General features: G+C 50.1%; 1 long non-coding RNA gene across 1 annotated transcript in view; it reads left to right on the plus strand.

Moving 5' to 3' along the window:
- The first annotated feature begins 11,966 nt into the window (after positions 1-11,966).
- LOC102549294 (uncharacterized) overlaps positions 11,967-19,681 on the plus strand; it is a 54,572-nt gene continuing 46,857 nt past the window's right edge. Inside the window, exon 1 of the long non-coding RNA XR_010055681.1 lies at positions 11,967-14,661. This is a non-coding gene — a long non-coding RNA (uncharacterized LOC102549294). The remainder of the gene's footprint in view (positions 14,662-19,681) is intronic.

Here is a 19,681-nt window from a genome sequence, read left to right on the forward strand (position 1 = left end):
GGGCTTAAATAGTTGTGTGGCTGCTCAAGACCCCAGGGACAGACAGTGGCAGAGCTGGGACTTGGACCAAACCTGTGTGACTCACAAGCTTGGCTAACCCCTGGCTGGTGTCCTTTGCTTTTCCTTTTTACTTTCTGGTTTGTTTCTCCTCCAAACCCCCAGGGTTTTGCTGTGTCTCTAATTGGGTTGCTACTTGCTATGCAGCCTAGGCTGGCTTTGAACTCACAGCAATGTTCTTGTCTCAGCCTTCCTAGTGCTGGAATTATAGGTGTGTGCCACTCTACTTGGCCCTTTTATTTATTTTTTTTTTGAGACATAGTATTATAGCCCAAGCTAGCATGGGATTATATATGTGGCCCAGGATGGCTTTGAACTTGTGATCCTTTTGGTTCAGCCTCACATATATGCCACCATGCTTGGCTCACATACCTTTTTTTTGTGGCAGAGAAGGAAACAGGCAAAGAAAGCATGGTGAGATGAGTGTCAAAGGATGGGAAGAGGCATGTCGGGGGTCTGCATGTAAATGCATGTAAACACACTTGAACACATATGTAATATAGGTGCATATAGCCATATAGATGTGCATCCACACACGTGTGCCCACACAGGCACAGGCATGCACTCAGCTCTATATACATTAGTCTATAAACACTCAACTAGTCAGAGTTGGTGTTGAGAGGTTCTTTGTTCTGCAGAGTGGTGTGTGTGTGTGTGTGTGTTTGCACATATGTGCATATACCACAAATGCATGCTTCGGCATATGTATGGGTACATGTATGTTTGAGCTGGTGTTAAGTAGGTGATGGGGTCCCCTGGTGGAGCTCTGATTGAGTCTCTCCATGAAGGGTGCCTTCCATCTGTGGGCCTGACTTCATCGTCCAGGCTTCTTCTGCTCATGTGCTTTGGAAACAGAGCTTGCCATGATATCGGGAGGGACTGGCTGGTTCTATACTCTCAGAAATGGGATTCAGCATCTCTTTGGCTGGCCTACATGTTTCCTCCCAAAGATGGTTCCTATCAGTGGACTCTGATCTCCACTGAGCTGTAGAAGGCTGGAGGGACCCAGCTAAAATGCAACCTCAGGCATGGAGTGAGCCTACACAGTCTGCCCTAGACTCCACGGGGTGAGCTTAATGACTATTACACGTGCCAGGGTGGGGGAAACTGAGGCACAGAGTCATCTATGGCATTCTGTTCCAGAAAGAATAGGTTCAAAGCCAGGCTGTGTACAGACAGGGACCTTGCCGGGACTGTGGAATGCATAACCCCAAACCTGGAACCTAAGAATCCTGGCATCTGGCTCCCGAGGCAACGTTCTGCCGGGGGTGTTGGGCCAGGCTGACAGGGTTTTGATGAGACCTTCTCACCCAACCCAGATGCAGGGGGAGAAGCAGAGGGAAATGGAGCACATTAGAGACTAAGACAGCTGTTTTCACAAATTGATTCCTTTTTTTTTTTCTTTCTGAAATGAGGTTGGCTTTATATATGGTTATGGTTTTATATTCTTCTCCACTCACCTTTAAAAGAAAAAAAAAAAGACAGGGTCTTACTGTGCAGCCCAGGCTGGCTTTGAACTTTAGATTTTCCTCCCTAACTTCTCAAACGCTGAGATTATAGGTCTGTACCACCACGCCTGTTGGGTATTTTCACATTCTTAGTTGGCAAGTTAATTTTTCAAAGTTTGTTTGTTTGTTGTGTGTGTGCAGCATACGTGGGAACATGTGAAAGCCAGAGGACAACTTTTAGGAATCTATTTTCTTTTTCAACCATGTGAGTACTGGGTTCTGGGGATCAATTGAGGTCATTGGGCTTGGTGGCAAGAGCCTTTACCCACTGTGCCATATTACTAGCTGTTAGTTGACAAGGTAAAGTGTGATCAATCCAGCCCTGGGACTCAGTATAGCTGGGACCTCACCTCTGCAATCCAGCCCCGGGAGACTCAGTGTGGCTGATCTTATGGAACCCCTCAAGTTTGAGTTTCTTTGGGGTACCCTGGAATTTTGCTCCTTCTCCTTCCTGTTTGAACCCTCATTTCCATGCCTGTGTTTGCCCACACAATACAGCTCAGGGAGGCTTCCTCGGAGGTTTGAAGTCTTCATGCTACTGGCTCTGACTGGATTGAGTCAACAACAAAAGTGAGCAAAGCTCTTTTTCTTATCTAGCAGTCGACTTCAAGGCCGCTCCAGCCCCGGGAAGCTTGCCAATTGCTGGGAAGTGAAGGAATCAAGGCCTGTAAGCAGTGAGAGCTATCTTCAGAAGGAGCTCGGTGAGGTGCGGCTTGCAGCCTGTGGCCTTGCTGCAAGTGCAGAGAGCAGTGGCCTGGTGAGACCTGTTTATTTCAGATCCACCAGTGTCCTGCCCTCCCCAGGGGTGCTGGCTTCTGAAGAGGAGTGAGGCCCTCTGCTCCTGGTCTCTTCTTGGTGCATTCGTTTAGGGTTTAGGAGCTCGCTGGGACTCCAGCTCCCTGGGGCTAGTGTGTGTGTGTGTGTGTGTGTGTGTGTGTGTGTGTGTGTGTGTGTGTGTTTTCGAATTGTACAAAGAGGTCTCCTTCCTTCCGAAGCACCTTGGAAAAGAACTCAAAATTTGCAAGACACATACTATTAATGGGGAAAATAGTGGTCCTTGCTCATCCTTGAAAGCTTCCTATGAAGACTTGGGGTGTGGCTCAGGGCAGAACAAACACAAGGCCTTGGGCTCAATCCTAGCACAAAAAGAAAGAAGAGTTCTATGAAACAACCTAGAAAGCAGTCCGAGGGGCCAGTGAGATGGCTCAGCAGATAAAGGTATTGCTGCCAAACCTGACCTCAGTTTGACCTCCAAATCCTGTGTGGTAGAAGGGGCCAACAAATTCCCACAACTTGTCCTCTAACTGTCATCACGGTATATGAACACACACACACACACACACACACACACACACACACACAGAGTACAAATATAGAAATAGTTTTTAAAAAGGAATCATAAAACCAAACAAAATCCAGATGGGCGAGGGAAGTTTCCATTATTTGAAAGCCTTAGGGATCAGAGAAAACGCTGAGGTGCATAGCACAGCAACTGGGGAGAGGCCGGAGGCCAGGCTGAGTCCCCCAGAATGAATGGTGTCTTGCCTGACTGTGAGCTGTCCCTCTGAGACCGGTCTGGTGTCCTCAATGGTCCCGGGGTCCTGCATTCAATTCCGTTCCCTATGTGGTGCCTCTAGCTGCAGCGCCCCGGGTGCCAGCGGCTGTTCCGTGCCCTCTGCCTATGGGAACAGGCGCAGACGGGGGCGGTGGCAAGGCTGGGCAGCCCAGCAGCTGCCGTTCCTGTGCGCCACCCTGAGTGTGTGTCATGGGTTACTTCATGTCACCCTCACTATTGTTATTTCTGGAAAGCTGAGCTCTGAGAGGTTAAGTTACTTGTCTGATGTCGAGTCATTGTCAGAGCTGGGAAGAGGAGCCATGTGCAAGCCGCCCTGACTGGGGCCATGGCTTCCGCCCTTGACCGGCAGTCTCAGCACTTAGCTGGTAGCCTAGGACTTTGAGGGGGAGCCTGTCTCCTTGGGGCCAGCTGCGCGCGCAGCCTTGACTCCCCTCACACTATCATTCATGTCTGTAGACCACAATACCAGCGGCAGGCTGGAAGCTTGTCTTTCCTTTTCCAGATTTTGGCCGACTCCTCCAATCTGTACTAGTCAGTGTTTTCTGAGTAGAGCACAGTATAAGGAAAATCACTCTTCCCCTGGACTTATTTATCAGCCTTTTATTTCCATTAGCTGACACTGTTGGAGCCTGTTCCGTTCCTAGTTGTTTGAATTCTCAGCTTGGAAATCCCCAGGTCTGGCAGTACCATTTCTAGCCCTAGCAGGGACCTGGGGAAATGGGAGATGCGGTTAGCAGATGCCAGATGCGTGGCGGGAAAGGAGACTTAGGACACAGTAAGAAGGGGCTGAGGAAGAGGCCAGGGGGCATTTTATTTTCGGTTACTTTTTAGTTCAGGTGTATGGTGGGGATCCACAGTTCTCCCTCTGATGGGTTGGTGGAGGCAGGGGTGAGCTGCTGGGATCTACAACTGGGTGTGGATTGTGTCCAAGAACGGCAAAGCCATTGTCAAGAATGGCGAGGAGAGGGGTTGGGGATTTAGCTCAGTGGTAGAGTGCTTGCCTAGCAAGTGCAAGGCCCTGGGTTCGGTCCCCAGCTCTGGGGGGGGGGGGGGGGGGGATGGCGAGGAGATTGCAGAAGGCTAGAGGACTCTAGGGCAGGCAGTGGGCCAGCGAACTGAGCAAGGCTGAGGGGGCTGACCCCAGTTTCTGACAGGCTGAGAATCCTTAGGAGATGGTGAAGATGAGTATTATGGTTTGCTCTTAAGTGTTCCTCCCAAAGGCTAGATGTTGAAGGCTTGGTGTCCAGGTAATGGAGCTACCGAGAGCAAGTAGAGTCTCTCTGCAAACCTGGGCCTCTCATTTCCTTGGGTAGGCTGGAATCCACTTTACCTCCAACTCTGAGCAGGGTGGAGCCTGGAGGACCACTGGGATTTACTGGTTTCCAGTCTACCCAAGGAAATGAGAGGCGCAGGTTTGCAGAGAGACTCTGCCTCAAAAGACTAGGTGGACAGAGAGAGAGGATACCCACTTCTGGCCTTCACACGTGGGCACAGATGTGTGTGCATGTCCGTGCCAGTAAGTCATGAATCTGTTTTTTCAAAGTCTGTCTGGTAGGGTTAGAGAGAAGCCTCATTTGGTGATGAGGCATGAAAACACAAGAACTTGGGTTGAGCCCTAGAACACACTTAAAAGTTGGGTGCAGTGGCGCATGCTTGTGACCCAGCGCTAAAGAGGCAGAGACGGGGGATCTCTGGGGATTGCTAGCTAGCCAGGCAGCAGTCAATCGGTGAGCTGCAGGTTTCGAGAGAGACTCCTCAAACACAGGGTGAGCAGTGGAGGAAGACATCAAGCATCCTTCTCATGGGTGCATAGCCTTCACATACATGTGTGTGTGCGTATGCTCTGGTATGTGGTAATTGGCATACATGAACACACATATGTATATATGTGCACACACACACACACACGCACGCACACACACACACACGCACACACACACAGTCTGGTTGATTTCTCTCCAGAGTGGGTCCCTACTCAGCACTCAGATCTGTGGTGATCACAGAAGAAGGGCTTGGCTGAAGGGATTCTCTTCCATTCTCACCACTGAGGGGATTCAGACAGCATTCACCCTCTAGCCTGAGGCTGGGATACTTCAAAGTCCCTAATATGCAGGCCAAGGAGACCCTGTGGTGCTTCATTTAACAGGAAACCCAAGGCCACACAGGCCACTCGGCTGTAGAACGCTCGTGGAGAAAGGAGCAGCTACAGCACGTTAGGATGGCTGGTTTGACTATGCGTCCGCTGAACGAATTTGTGTCAAGATCTGCAATTACGTTTAGGGTTGGCTAGCTCCTCTGTGCAGTAAACAAATTAATTCTCACCTGTGAAATCAATCAAGGCCACTCACTAGCAAGAGGGATGATGAGAGGGATAGATGAGGTGTAAGGCTAGAGCACGCAGTCCTGGCCCCTTACCCCTTCCACAGTACTATGGGGAACCCCTCAGCTTTGTCCCAGGTCAGAGAGAAGCCAGGCCATGTTGGCTCTTGTAGAGGAGTGGGTGGGCACTTTCAGGACAAGCAGGCCAGACCTGTTACTCCTGCTCCGGTCAGGGCTGCTTTGGAGACTTGGCCTAGTTCCCCAAATAGCTGTTCACTGAGGCCCAAGAGACCAGGTCTTTAATGCCCATGGAGCTTACCTCAAGCCTGGCTCTTTCTTGGGAGTACTTTTGGCTTTTTTGAATTGAGTGAGCCTAAGGGGTGACCCAGAGTTTATGGAGAGGGAAGTTTGGGGCTCACAATATGCTGGCTTTCCCCTAGATGATGGGGTAAGCAGCTCCCCTAGACAGGGTAAGCAGCTTGGCTGGAGTGTGGGTGCTTTTCTCTGTTGATCTATACTCTATACATTCACTCTTCCTTCCAATGGGACAGCATTTCTCCTGTCTATTCTCTCAGATGTCTGTCAGTGCACTGGTTTACACAAAATATCCACCATGGTTGGATATCCATCTGCCCAATGTTGGTCACTTGTCATCCATCCACCCATCCATCCATCCATCTGTGCACCTGTCCATCTGTCCATCTATCCATCTATTCATCCATCCACCCATCTATCCATCCACCCATCCATCCATCCACCCATCCATCCATCCACCCACCCATCTACCCATCCATCTATCCACCCATCCACCCATCCATCCACCCATCCATCTACACACCCATCCACCCATCCATCTACTCACCCATCCACCCATCCATCCATCTACCCACCCATCCACCCATCCATCCATCCAACCATCCATCTACCCATCCATCTACCCACCCATCCACCCATCCATCCATCCATCCATCCATTCACTCATATTTTTTCTTTTTAAAAAAGATTTACTTATTTTTATTTTATGTGTATGGGTGTTTTGCCCGTGTGTGTGTGTGGTGTGTGTGTGTGTGTGTGTGTGTGTGTGTGTGTATGTGTGTGTGTGTATGGTGTGTGTATGTGTGTGTGTGGTGGTGTGTATGTGTGTCTGTGTGTGTGTGGTGTGTGTGTGTGTGAGTGTGTGTGTGTGTATGGTGTGTGTATGTGTGTGTGTGGTATGTGTGTGTGTGAGAGTGGGTGTGTGTGTGTGTGTCCATAGAGGTCAGAAGAGGGTGTTGAATCCCCCTTGGATTTTTTCCATTAATTTATTTTATTCACTTTGCATCCAGATCACAGCCCCCCTCCTCCTCCCAGTCCCACCCTCACAGACTCCTCTGCCCCCTTGGGTACCACCCCACCCTGAGACATCGAGCTGAAGCAGGACTAGGCACATCCTCTCCCACTGAGGCTGGGCCAGGAATCCAGCTAAGAAGGGGATCCAGTGACAGGCAACAGAGACAAAGACAGCTCCTGCTCCAATTGCTAGGGGACCTGCATGAAGACCAAGCTGCATATGCTACAAAATGGTAGGGGACCTAGGTCGAGCCTCTGCATGCTCTTTGGTTGGTGGTTCAGCCTTTGTGGGCCCCCAGGGACCCAGGTTAGTGACTCTGTAGGTCTTCTTGCAGTGTTCTTGACCTCTTCAGCTCCCTCAATTCTATTCCCTACTCTTCCTCAGGACCTCCCCAGCTCTGCCTGATGTTAGGCTGTGGTCTCCACATCTGTTACCATCCGATGCTGGAGGGAGCTCTCAGGAGACAGTTATGCTAGGCTCCTGTCTGCAAGCAGAGCAGAGTATCATTCTCCCTTGTATTTGAGTTACAGATGGTTGTGAGTCACCATGTGGGTGCTGGGAATTAAACCTGGGTCTTCTGGAAGAGCAATCAGTGTTCTGAACCCTTGAGCCATCTCTCTGCCCCCAGCCTATCTCTACTTCTTGATTGCTAACCAGGGGCTTAGGCCTGCTTTGGACCTTTAAGAAGTAGTGAAAGATCTGGCCCCCAAGGAGGACAGCACTGTTCCAGCACAGTGTCAGAGTACAGCTCAGGCAGGGGATTTAAGGCACTGATTGCCAGGCTTTTGCCTGGGGACAGAGCAACTCCTTCCACTTTCAGCCCTTCCCACCCCTAGCCTTAAAAAGCAAACAGAGAGGAAGGATAGAGCAGCTGGGGAGGAGGGGGAGAGAGGGAGGCTTCATTTGTCAGCTGCTCAGCAGGTACAGTCAGGCTTAAAATGTCCCCACAGAGTGTCTGCTTGGATACAGGGGGTGCGCACGCTGAATTATTTCCCCAGTAATTGGCAGCAAAGAAGCTGCAGACATCCTGGGGTCTGCATCAAAGAGTTCAGAGTCTCACCTGCCTCCTGAAGATGTGGCAGCTCGAGTGTGGGTGTGGGCCTTCAAGGCTCCTGAACTCCCACTTACGGCTTCTCTAACTGCTACTCTCCTCCCCTCTCCTTAAGGTACTGTGTGTGTGTGTGTGTGTGTGTGTGTGTGTGTGTGTGAGAGAGAGAGAGAGAGAGAGAGAGAGAGAGAGAGAGAGAGAGAGAGACATAGACCCACACACACAGAGACAGAGAGACAGACAGAAAGAATGCTTTGCTATCTGCAGAAGACAGCCCAGGGGTGGGGCTGGTATGCAGCCTGGGGCCCTGACCATTGGTAGAGCCTCATGCCAGCTCCAGAGAAGAGAATAGGAGGAAACTGGAGCTTCCAGGCCTTTCCCTACCGTGGTGTTCAGGATCCAGTATTGTGTGCTGGTGTGTGTGTGTGTGTGTGTGTGTGTGTGTGTGTGTGTGCACGCCAGAGGACCTGATGGGTCCTTTTCCCTTTGTAGTCTGGGCCATCCCTCTATATGGCACTCTGGCTAGCACTCAGAGGAGCAGTTTGACCCATTGGTCATATAATGTTGTAAACAGTTGAATTTTCCTGCATTAATATGTCCTAACATATATACATGAATGTGCACATATGTGTATGCTGTTTGTGTGTGCATATGCATGCGCGTGTGTATGCAGCTTTGTATATGTGGTATTTCCCAGTGAAGGCCTTTTCCACAGTATTTCTGGCTGATAGCTGAGGCATCTCTGCAATAGGCGGGGCTTCCATGTGGTCACCTGATGTTGGGGGAGGGCTGGGGCAGTGTGGGGTAGAGGAGCCAGCCTGGTCACTTTCCAGCCTGGGCTCAACTTCCTGCCTTCTTAGAGCCTGATCTTAGGGATAGACCATTCCCTTTTCCTTCTGCCCACCTTAGTTCATTGGCTGGGGCCCCTGCACCACGAGAAAAGCATAACATGTACATTGAATGTACTCTTTGTGTGACTCAGGAGCCTGCCTAAGGACAGGAGGCGGCCCCTCAGCAGAGAGTTCAAAGGCTCACCTGAAAACTGTGGGTATTGCTGGGCCTTATTTACAGATTTTGCGAGTTTACTGTATCTGCCAGGACCCACTCTGTCATTTGCAGAGCCCAGTGTCCCTTCTTCAGAATCATTAAGCATTTCCAGATGGTTGCAGAGGCTTGGGATTCCATCTTTTACAGCGGGAAGATTTCTCCCTTGAGAATGAAGCTGGAGGCTGATGCTGCCATTCCTACGCCAAAAGGCAGGGCGAACTGATCACAATAGAGGGCCCAGAGGGACACACAAGCAGCAGTGTGCCTACGCAGCCAGCACCAGGGCCATCAGGATGTCAGCCATCTGCATAGGCTCCTGGTTGCTACCTGTTCCCACTGCTGTGGGCCTCTGGAGGCTGGTGCTGGGGGCTAGTGAGGGGACTCAAGAGGACAGTACCCTGTGTCAGAGGAAAAGCAGACCCTGGGGCTCTACTGGAGTTAAGCAAAGTGGTGCATGGAAGGCCTCAGACATTAAATTCAGGAAAGCCCGAAATCCCAGCACTGAGGAAGCAGAGGCAGGAGGATTGCAAGCTCCTAGGCCAGCTTGGGCTACATAGGTGAGATCCTGTAAGCAAATTTAAAAAAAGTACATAGGATGATATAATATACTGATCTCCCTCCTGGCTTTATATCCAGAGGTGAAGGAGATTGAGAGGGACTTCACCTAGGAAAGAGAAAGTGGTCCCCTTTTGTTCCCATAAGGAATTTAGAGGCAGTGTGGGGTAGGTAGGTTTCTCAACTGGACCAGTGGGGAAAGGGGAGGGCTCAGGGTGGCTATAAAATATCCAAGCCAGTGCCCTGGGGTTTAGCAGGCTCAGCCTGAAGTCACGCCCATCTGCAAAGATTGAGGCTGTTAACTTTCTCTTTCCCTGAAGCTGGCTTGGTTTTCTGTCTTTCCTGGATGCTCAATTTTTTCTTTATGTCAGAAAACAAACTCAGCAACCCTCCAGATAGATGACTGCCAGCACCTCTGAAACAGGTCTCTTCTCTGTGATTCCAGAAGCCCTTTACTCAGTGCTGTATACCTGTGAATAGCAGGGAAGAACTCAAAGGCGGCAGGCACAGTGGGAGCCCCCGGTTGGTCCCCACCTCTGTTGGGAATGGGGAAAGCAGAGGCTTGGGCTGCCATCTTCTCTCCCTTGGGAACCAAGCTGGAGGCTAATGCTGCCATTCCTACGCCAAGAGTCAGGGCAAACGGAACCCTCAGGAACCAATGATTTCCCAGGGTGGAAGGGTGAGAGGCAGACTCCCCATACAGTACCTGGGAAGGTCCACAGGCAAGGACACTCCTGCTTGATCGTTTCACCACCCCACACTCAGATATTTGGCCTTTGAGCTGTGAACAGCTGAGTGCAGGCACCTGGGAAGTCTGTGGGAAACTGAAGGTAGGTTCAGCTTTCTGTTTCTTGAGCTGTCATAAAGAAAGTGGTACCAGCTTGCCCTGAGTTCAAGGCAGGGGTGTGCCTGAACTCAAAATGGAGGCTTTGTGTGAGCTAGGGAGGGGAAGTTCTGTCTCTGTGGGGGAAAGATTCCTTGGGTGCAGGCATCTCTGAGGAGGAGCTTTGGCTGTTTGTCTGGAACCAGCATGGCTACCACAGGCTCGTCCTTGCTCTTCCTTGAAGCTCTCAGGAGGTGAGGTATGAATATTCTGCCTCAAAAAGCTGTCACTATACATCAGTTCTCAGGCAAGAGATAGGGTAGCAGGACCAGGGTCTCCCTTAGCTGGACTGTGGGGTAGATGACATATCTCTGACCTTGTAAATGCCCCCTCCACACACACACCCTCCAGCCCAGGCTCCCTTATGTCCCTATGGAATGTGAAGGAGACATGGGCTCTGGAGGACCCCAGGCTGATGGAAAAGTGGGGAAGGAAATGGTGGAGCACTGGCTGTGGGGGGCAGGGGGTGAGGGGACTCAGCAGTAGAAGGATTTGCCTAAATACACTTGGGTTCCATCCCAGCACTGCATAGAGAAGTCAGTTGATAGAGAAGACAGCCAGGGCCTTTGCCTTGGCCACAGAGCTTTCTGGGATCTAAGAGGTAGAGGCAAGGACAGATCAGCTTGCTTGGGTGGGAGGCTGGAGCTGAGGATCCGCTGGGCCTTAACGCCTGCTCTTTCTGCACGGCCTCTCCAGTTCCACTGTTTTCTTCCCTCTTTCCCTCATTGCTGCCTGCTTTTGTTTCTGCCCCCTGTACCCTGGGCACCTGCTTTTGCTTTTTAACTTCCAGTTGCAGTGACATCAACAGGCTAAAGAAAAAGCATCTCGTATTCTCTAGATTCTAGATTTTGGGTAAATTATTCACTGAGTGATAAAAAAAGGGTCAAAGAGAATATTTATGTCAAGTTTTTTTTAACGGTGTGTTTTAAAATTATTTTTTAAAAACGGTTTTATTTTATTTATTTTATGTATATGAGTACACAGTAGCTGTCTTCAGACACCAGAAGAAGGAACCAGATCCCATTACAGATGGTTGTGAGCCAATATGTGATGGCTGGGAATTGAACTCAGGACCTCTAGAAGAGCAGCCAGTGCTCTTAACCACCGAGCCATCTCTCCATCTCCTGCCTCCCGAATGGTGGTTTTTTACATAGATACGATTAGACATCCGTTAAGGTCATAGGTGCCAGTAGTCTACCCACGGTGCAAACAAATAGGTTCCTCCTTCTTTCAGGGTCACTAATGAGGAAGGAGAGGACACAGGTGCTCATGTCAGTCAGTTGTCCTGAGGAGACATCCCTGCTCTACCAAGAATGGCTTTAGACCTATTCCTAGTGAGGCTTCACATTTTCCTCTATGTCCCATGCTACAGGTGCTATTTGCTGTACGCTTGAAACCTTGGCCTCATGTTTGTGTGTCGAGATTTTTTAATTAATTTTTTAAGTACATTGGTGTTTGGACCGCATGTGTGTCTGTGTGAGGGTGTTGCATCCCCTGGAACAGGAGTTACAGACGCTTGTGAGCTGCCATGTGGGTGCTGGGAATTGAATCCAGGTCCTGTGGGAGAGCACCCAGTGCTCTTAACCACTGAGCCATCTCTCCAACAACGCCCCTCCCCCACCCCCACCCCCCACCCCCTCGTAGTCAGATGCAAGGCGGAAGTGGAAGCTGGATGCCCAGTTTCTGCTGGAAAATCTGCAGAAGCACCAGCCTGAATGCTTGTGTCTGAAACCTTCCTAGCTGAGTCTAAAAGGACCACAAGCTGCATGTAACTGTTCCGGTGAGGTGACACTGATCCTCAGGCCAGCTCCTGGGACCCCCCAAAAGCCTCCAGCGTGCTCATCTTTGAGCCAGATAAGTATATGAGGGACACCAGAGGCAAACCCGTGAGGAAGAACCCACCCTGCCTGTCCGCTGCAGGCAGGCCTGGCCTGTGCATGTCAGAGGGAAGCAAAGACTCTCCTGAGGGTTATTTTTGTGATTTGCTCTCTCTGAATGCGATTGTGCCCTGGCTTTTCCCACTTGGAATTAGGAAGTATGCAATTCTGTTTCCAGGATTTCTGTGCCAGGGAATGAGCTAGACCACAGCCAGCACCACCATCACAAAAGCATTGAAGCAGGGTGGGGGTGGGGCTTGGACGCATACTCGGAGCCCTGTGGTTCTAGCAGCGTATTCCTGATAGCTAAAAGATGGACATGAGCCAATTCCCATAGGGAGATGAGGGGGCTGGCACCTCGCAGTGGAATATCACTCAGCTGACATCCGAGATCTGAAGTGACACAGGCCACAACCTGAAGGATCTTGAAGGCACTATCGAGAGTAAAGTCAGCAGAGTGGATGTGTATTACATGGGTCCACTTAAGTGGGCCACCTACTGTAGTCAGAAGCCAGAGACAGTAGATGGTGGTTGGCAGCAGGGACCTGTGTTGCTTACAGGGTACAGAGCTCCAGTTCTGGGTGATGCAAAGGTTCGACAATGAGTCATAATGGTGTTTATGCAGCATTGTAAACGGTGCCACTGACCCGGGTTCCTGAGATGGTTAAAATGGCAAGGTCTATGTAAAATTTAACACCACCACCACCACCACCACCACCACCACCACCACCACCACCCACACACACACACAGAGAGAGAGAGAGAGAGAGAGAGAGAGAGAGAGAGAGAGAGATCATGAGATCATGGGAATGAGGTACCTGTGGGGACTTGTGAGGTGAGCTGGGGTCTGTGGAGCTGTGCCCTCTTGGAGTTCAAGGGTCACCCCTGTATCCTGGTCATATCTCGGGGCTGTGGGTGAATGCTCAGATTTGAGGCTTTGAATGCCTGGAGGAGATGCTTGATTGAGAGAAGCTCCCAGAAGCCCTCTAAGTCAAACCCACCCTGCACTAAACCCCGATATGAAGGGGAAGAAGGGCTGCTTCACTAGGTCCAGCCCAATGAACAAAGAAGGGTGTTAGTGCCTGGCACTCTCAGCCATACTGGGCCACGGGCATCGGGCAATTTCCAGCAGGTGGGTGTAATGTGTGTAGGGACTGGGCTTTATTTATCACACCAGCAGTAGGGAATTCTCCAACGGGGCGAGGGGCTGACTTTCTCCCCTTCCACCTAGAAGTTTCCATATGTGTTGCCTATGTGGCCAGGCTGTTCTGTACCGCCTCCTCCACTCTCAGAATCTGGATTTGTTTTTGCTAACCCCAGGTCCCCACTGCAGCCTCAGTCGCACAGCATAGTCTTGGGCATCCGTTCACCCTGTGTGCATCAGCAGGCTCTCCTGAGGTCTCGGCTTTCCTCCTCTGTACAATGGGAACAGTGAGAGTTCTCTAGTTCTCCTAAGCGGGTGATGGCTCCCTGTAGCTGGTAGCAGGTGTCCGACTCAACAAATGGTGGCTGTAATAGTTATTATCTTCCCCTCAAAGCAAAATGCTCCATGTCTCTCTGGCCTTGGCTCTGTGGAATTGAGAGCTGTTTGTTGTCAGCAAACAAAGCGCAGCCTGGGAGGAGGCAGGGTGAGGAGAGGGAGCAAGGGAGGGTGCTGCCTGGAGTCCTTGACGCTGGCTTCCATTGCTCCAAGCACTGTAGCTTCAGCTGGGTGCACCTTGCACTCGGCCAGAATTCAGCAGCAATTCACGTGAGGGGCAGACACAGATAGCATAGGCTCCGAGAACCTGTAGATACGATGTGTGTGTGTGTGTGTGTGTGTGTGTGTGTGTGTGTGTGTGTGTGTGTGTGTGTTTGCAATTAGGGAAGGACATCCCCCTTATTGGGGGGATGGAAATGGCTCAAATGTGCCAAGCGTGTCTGAGGGAACTCTACTGGATACTGAGGGGCTAGCTGAAGCCAGGTACCCTCCGGAGCCTCTGAGGAAGGTACGCTTTCTCTGCTGGCTTGGTCTCATCTCCTCTGTCAGGTCTCTTATGAAGCTAGAGCTGCCAGCCCTAGGTAGGTAGACTCTTCAGGGGCTCAGTGAGCTTCAAAGTGAGGTTCCCAACAGGGAGGTCTTCCAGCCCTGGGAGTGTGAAAATCATGTCCTCAGCTCCTCCCCCAGCCCGTGGGGGAGCACACCAGTGAATATCTTCATCAGGTCAGCTGTGACTACTTGCAGGGGACCCTACAGGTGGGACCTGTTGACTCTAGGAGTAGGGAGGGTCATGGGCCATTGGAGCCTCACCTGAGATTCTATCCATTCCCTCATGCACCTCCCAGCTGGCTGTATGTGGTTCGGCCCTCAATGTCCATGACTGCGAGATCGCAGGAGGCCCCAGTGGGGGCTGAAGAGTTGCTGAAGGCGGGACTCCATCTCTGTAGCTAGGCAGAAATGCTTTGGGATGGCCTACGTCTGGTAAGTACACCCCTAAACTCATGGGTCCCCCACGTTGGATTTTGGGGGAATCATACTTTGTCTTTGGTGCCCTGTGAGGAGTGGGTAGCCAGGGAAAGAGTTCTGCTGACAGCCTCTAACCCAGAGATGGTGTGGAGGGCTCCCAGTTGGAACAGTCTGTTGAGCCCCAACCTCTGACTCCCCCTGGCCCCAGCAGCTGCCTGGCAAGCGGCCGATGGACAGACCAGTGCTGCGAGCCTCTCTGTTCCAAAGGGCAGAGTGGGACATCTCTTGTGCTGCAACACTATGCATTGTACCCAAATGGTGTCTGAATGACTGAGGCTGGCATCATGCTTGCTGGAACTGACATGCTGGTAGGAATTCACAGGGTCTCTTATGCTTTGAGTGCCCATAGATGTCCTATGAAGGAAATCTCCCCATTTTATAGATGAGAAAACTGAGGCGCAGAGATCAACTCTGAACTCAGGTGCTACATAGTGGAGCTGAGATTGGAAACTAGGTGTCCCAAGTTCATGAGCATGGTACCTGCTTCATCTTTCCGAGACTACTAGGCTGCCTGCTGTCTGAGACGCTTCTGTGCTTCCAGATATTGACAGACATTATAGATCACTCTCCACTCACCACCATGAAAAGTTTGGTGCTTTGGAACCTGAACCCATGAAAACCATGAACACCATGAAAAGTTTGGTCGCTTGGGACCCTGAACACATTCTACAAAGAAATGTTTTATTGGTTCTATAGAAGGTTAGAGAACTCTGGGTGTAGGAGCAGGCCCTGACCTTGTAGGGTCTGGATTCCGTTTCAGCGGTCTGCAGGAAGCACATTCGTAGTTTGTTTTAGGAGCTACTGGGATTAGGGTGCTGGGGGCCCCAGGCCTGGGTTCTCATGGGACATGTTTGCTGTAATGGGGCTGGGAGGGCTTTGGTCCTTAGAGGCATGGGAAGAACCCTATATCTTAGGGTGGGGCTGGGGGGACAGCCGCCTACAGGCTACGGTCTAGTTGCAGAAACTCACAAATCTACGATGGGTTCTGTTCCTAGAAACCTATCCAAAGTTGATGTGTCCTAAGGTGAAAATTTTTCTTCCAAGTGTGTGTTTTTATTTTTAATTTGCACGTGTAGGTATGCACATGTGAATCCAGGTGTTGTAGGAGGCTGAGCCCTCCCGGAGCTGGAGTTACAGCCCCTATGAGCACCTTGACATAGGTACTGGGAATTGAACTCAGGTCCTCTGGCAATGGTGTCTCAGCTGTCAATCCTCTTGTCTTGGAACATACTCACCTTCCCTTCTTCATCTCTTTCTTGCCCCTCCTTTCCCATTAATCTCTTCTGTTCCCTTAGACCAGCAGTTCTTAACCTTCCCACTGCTGCGACTCTTGAATACAGTTCCCCATGTTAGCTGACCTTCAACTATAAAATTATTTTTGTTGCTGTTTCATAACTGCCATTTTGCTACTGATATGGATTGTAATGTGAATATCTGATATGTGACCCCTTAGGCATCATATCTTAGGTGACCCCTATGAAAGGGTCATTTGACCCTCCGAAGAGGTTGTGACCCATAGGTTGAGAACCCCTGGCTTAGACAATACCACTTCTTGCATTACCACATACACACATGGCTTTTATGTGGCTTTATAAAATCTAAGAACCCAATGGGAGAATATGCATAGCATCTGTGGTGGTTTGAAAGTGCTTGGCCCAGGAAGTGACACTATTAGGAGGTGTGGCCTTGATGGAGTAGGTGCAGCCTGTGAGGAGCTATGTCAGTGTCATGGTGGGCTTTAAGACCTTCCTTCTAGCTGCCTGAGAAGCCAATCTCCTAGCGGCCAGCCTTTGGATGAAGAGGGGAAACTCAGCTCTTCCTGCACCATGCCTGCCTGGATGCTACCATACCTCCACCCAGATGGTAATGGACTGAACCTCTGAACCTGTAAGGCAGGTTAAATGTCCTTATAAGAGTTGCCTTGGTCATGGTGTCTGTTCACAGCAGTAAAACCCTAACTAAGACACCATCTGTCTTTGTGAGACTGGCATAATTAGTGTAACAGTCTGTGAACGCAGGCTGCTTCTGCACCTGCGCTAAGCAGTCTTGAGTTGAAGGCACTAAGTTTGGAGGTCCTCAGAGGAGGCTACAGTACCTCAGCCCCTGCTATAGTCTGAGAGGGCCTCACTGCTGCCAGCCACCCTCCCTGAATTTATTAGGTATTTGGTGTGGATGCTTTTCCTCAAAGACTCTAGGGGCCAGCAAGATGGCTGAGTGGGTGAAGCCCTTGCCATGAAAGTGATGGCTTGAGTTTGAACTTCTGAACTTATAAAAGTACAACAGACTCCACAGAATTGTCCTCTGACCTCCTCATGTGTGCTGTGGCCTGTGCCCCATCCCTCAGACATACTCAAAGAGTCCAGGGTTTCGAGTATCCTGTGATGCTTGCTGAATAAATGGCAATCCTCGTCTGTCCCAAGGGCTGTGGCAACCTTGGGGACTTTTAGCTCCTTTGTGTGTACTAGCTTTAATTTTGGATTTTCCAGTTTACATGTGTATGTCATACTTTAGCACACATGGACAACCCCCTCCACATTTGTGCGTGTTTCATACGCCTGCCTTCATGTTCCAATCCAGTGAAACCACATGGCTCCGTGATGACCCTAGGGATTTCCTGCCTCTCTCCTGCATCCTCTTTTCTGGTTGGAGTGCATCCTGCAGGAGCTAAGAGTGCATAGAAGGTGAAAAAGCTTGAGGACACCCATGCCTGAAAATACCTTCGTTCTCCCTCACACTTGGCAGATGTTGGCCAGATATGTCTAGATCAGAAACCAGTTCTCTCAGCATTCATAACATGGCTTCTTCTTTGAGTTCTGGCTTTAAATTTTTAAATGTTTCACAATTCCCCCCCCCCCCCTCTGTGTGTGTGTGTGTGTGTCTGTTCCATGTTCCTGAATGTTACAACTGGGTTCCTGGTTCCACACTGCCAGCATACCTTCCTGATATTGTAGACTGAAATCTCTGGAAACCATCTTTCCTTCCTTCCATCAAGTTAGTTCCTGTTGGTATTTTTGGTCACAGCAGTGAGAGAAATCCCAACCACATTTATAAATTAGCTGATCGGGCCGTGCTGGCGATTAAACCCAGGGCCTCGTGTGTGTTATGCGGCTGCTCTGTCACTGAGCCACAGTCATACCCATTTGACTTTTACAATTTATCTTTTAACAGATACAGAAAATATGAGAATTAATATGTACTTGTGGTATAGCATGTGATATTTCAACATCGGTTACACTGTGCAATGTTTAAGTCAGTTTAAATATGTCTACCTTTCACCCTTTACCATTTTTCTTTTACATTTTTTTTCTTTAAGGCTGGATGTGGTGGCACACACCTTTAATCCCAGCGCTTGGGAGGCAGAGGCAGGCAGACCTCTGTGAGTTTGAGGCCAGCCTGGTCTACAGAGAGTTCCAGGACAGCCAGAGTTACATAGTGAAACCCTGTCAAAAACCCTTTTTTTTTTAAACTTTATGTAAATGGGTGTTTTGCCTGTTATCTGTGCCCCATGTAATATGCAGTGCCCTCAGAAGCCAGGAGAGGACATTGGATCTCCTGGAACTGGAGTTACAGATAGGGGCACTGGGAACTGAACTCAGGTCCTCAGTAAGCGCAGCCAGTGCTTTTAAATGATGGAGTCCTCTCTCCAACCCTCACTCTTTCAAGCTGGGGAAGTCTGGGGGAGTTTGTGTGTGTGTGTGTGAAGTGTGCATGTGAAGCACTGTGGGGCTGGATCTCCTGGAACTGGAGTTACAGGCTGTTGTGAACCACCTGACATGGGTGCTGGGAACGGAACCAGATCTTCTGGAAGAGCAGGAGGTGCTGGGCGATTGCTCCGGTCCCCTCACCATCTCCCAATGATGAGAACACTCCTTCTGGTTTTTTGAACTGCAGGGCTCCTCTGCAGACACCCTGCTGTGCAGAGGTAGCCAGGGCTCCAGGCCACCAACTTCTGCAGCCAGCTAGGAGGAAATGCTCAGACTCCTTGAGTATTTTCTCTCCTCTATGGTTTTTCTTTCTTTGATTTACTTTTATTTATGCGTGTATGCCTCATTGCATGAGGGTGTTCACAGTAGCCGGAAGAGGGCATCAGTTCCCTGGAGCTGAAGGTTTCGAGCTGCCAGACTAGGGTGCTGGGAACCAAACTCTGGTCCTCCGTAAAAGCCACAGCATTCTGAATTGTGGAGCCATCCTTCCAGCCCCGCATGCTGAGGGTCCTCTCAACCCCTTTGAACTTTTAGGTTTGAACGTTCCCTTAGCTGGAAGTTGGACCTTCTATCTTGCTGGAGTTTTCTGTTAGCTCCCTTTATTCCTACCATGCCCCCACTGTGAGACAAAGTCTCATGTAGCCCAGGCTGGTCTTGTACTTGGTACGTAGCTAAGGTTGAGCTCAAACATCCTCCTGCCTCTACTTCCCAGGGGGTGGGGTTACACACACACACACACACACACACACACACACACACAATCATGACTAGTTTGATTCAGTGCTAGGGACAGACCTAGGTTTCTAGCAGCTGGGCTCCATCCCCAGGACTCTTATACTTTTGTTTTTTGTTTTGTTTCCTGGGAGACTATCTCCCCCTCATCTTCCATTCCCCGTTTTACATTCCAAAATTTACCTTATCACACAGAAGCCAATTTCAGGAGTATTGCTTCTTGTGTGTTCATTTTGATTTTTGAGCTAGGGTCTCTCATTTGGCCTGGGATTTGGTAAGCAGGCTGGGCTGGCAGGGGCTGGCAGGCGCTAGCGAGCTTTAGGGATGTGCCTGTCTCTGCCTCCCCTGCACTGGGGTTTCATTGCCACTGTGCTCAGCTATTTCACATGGGTTCTGGAGACCAAACTGGGGTCCCTGTTCTTGTGGCACAGCAGTGACCGAATCCTCTTCCCAGTCCCTCTGCTACTATATTTTTACCGTTGAAGAACATTAACTTTTGTAAAACATATCATTGTGGCCATGAATTTTCCATTTTCGGT

The sequence above is a fragment of the Rattus norvegicus genome, chromosome 10, assembly GCF_036323735.1.
Source record: "Rattus norvegicus strain BN/NHsdMcwi chromosome 10, GRCr8, whole genome shotgun sequence".
NCBI classification, from domain to species: Eukaryota; Metazoa; Chordata; class Mammalia; order Rodentia; family Muridae; genus Rattus; species Rattus norvegicus.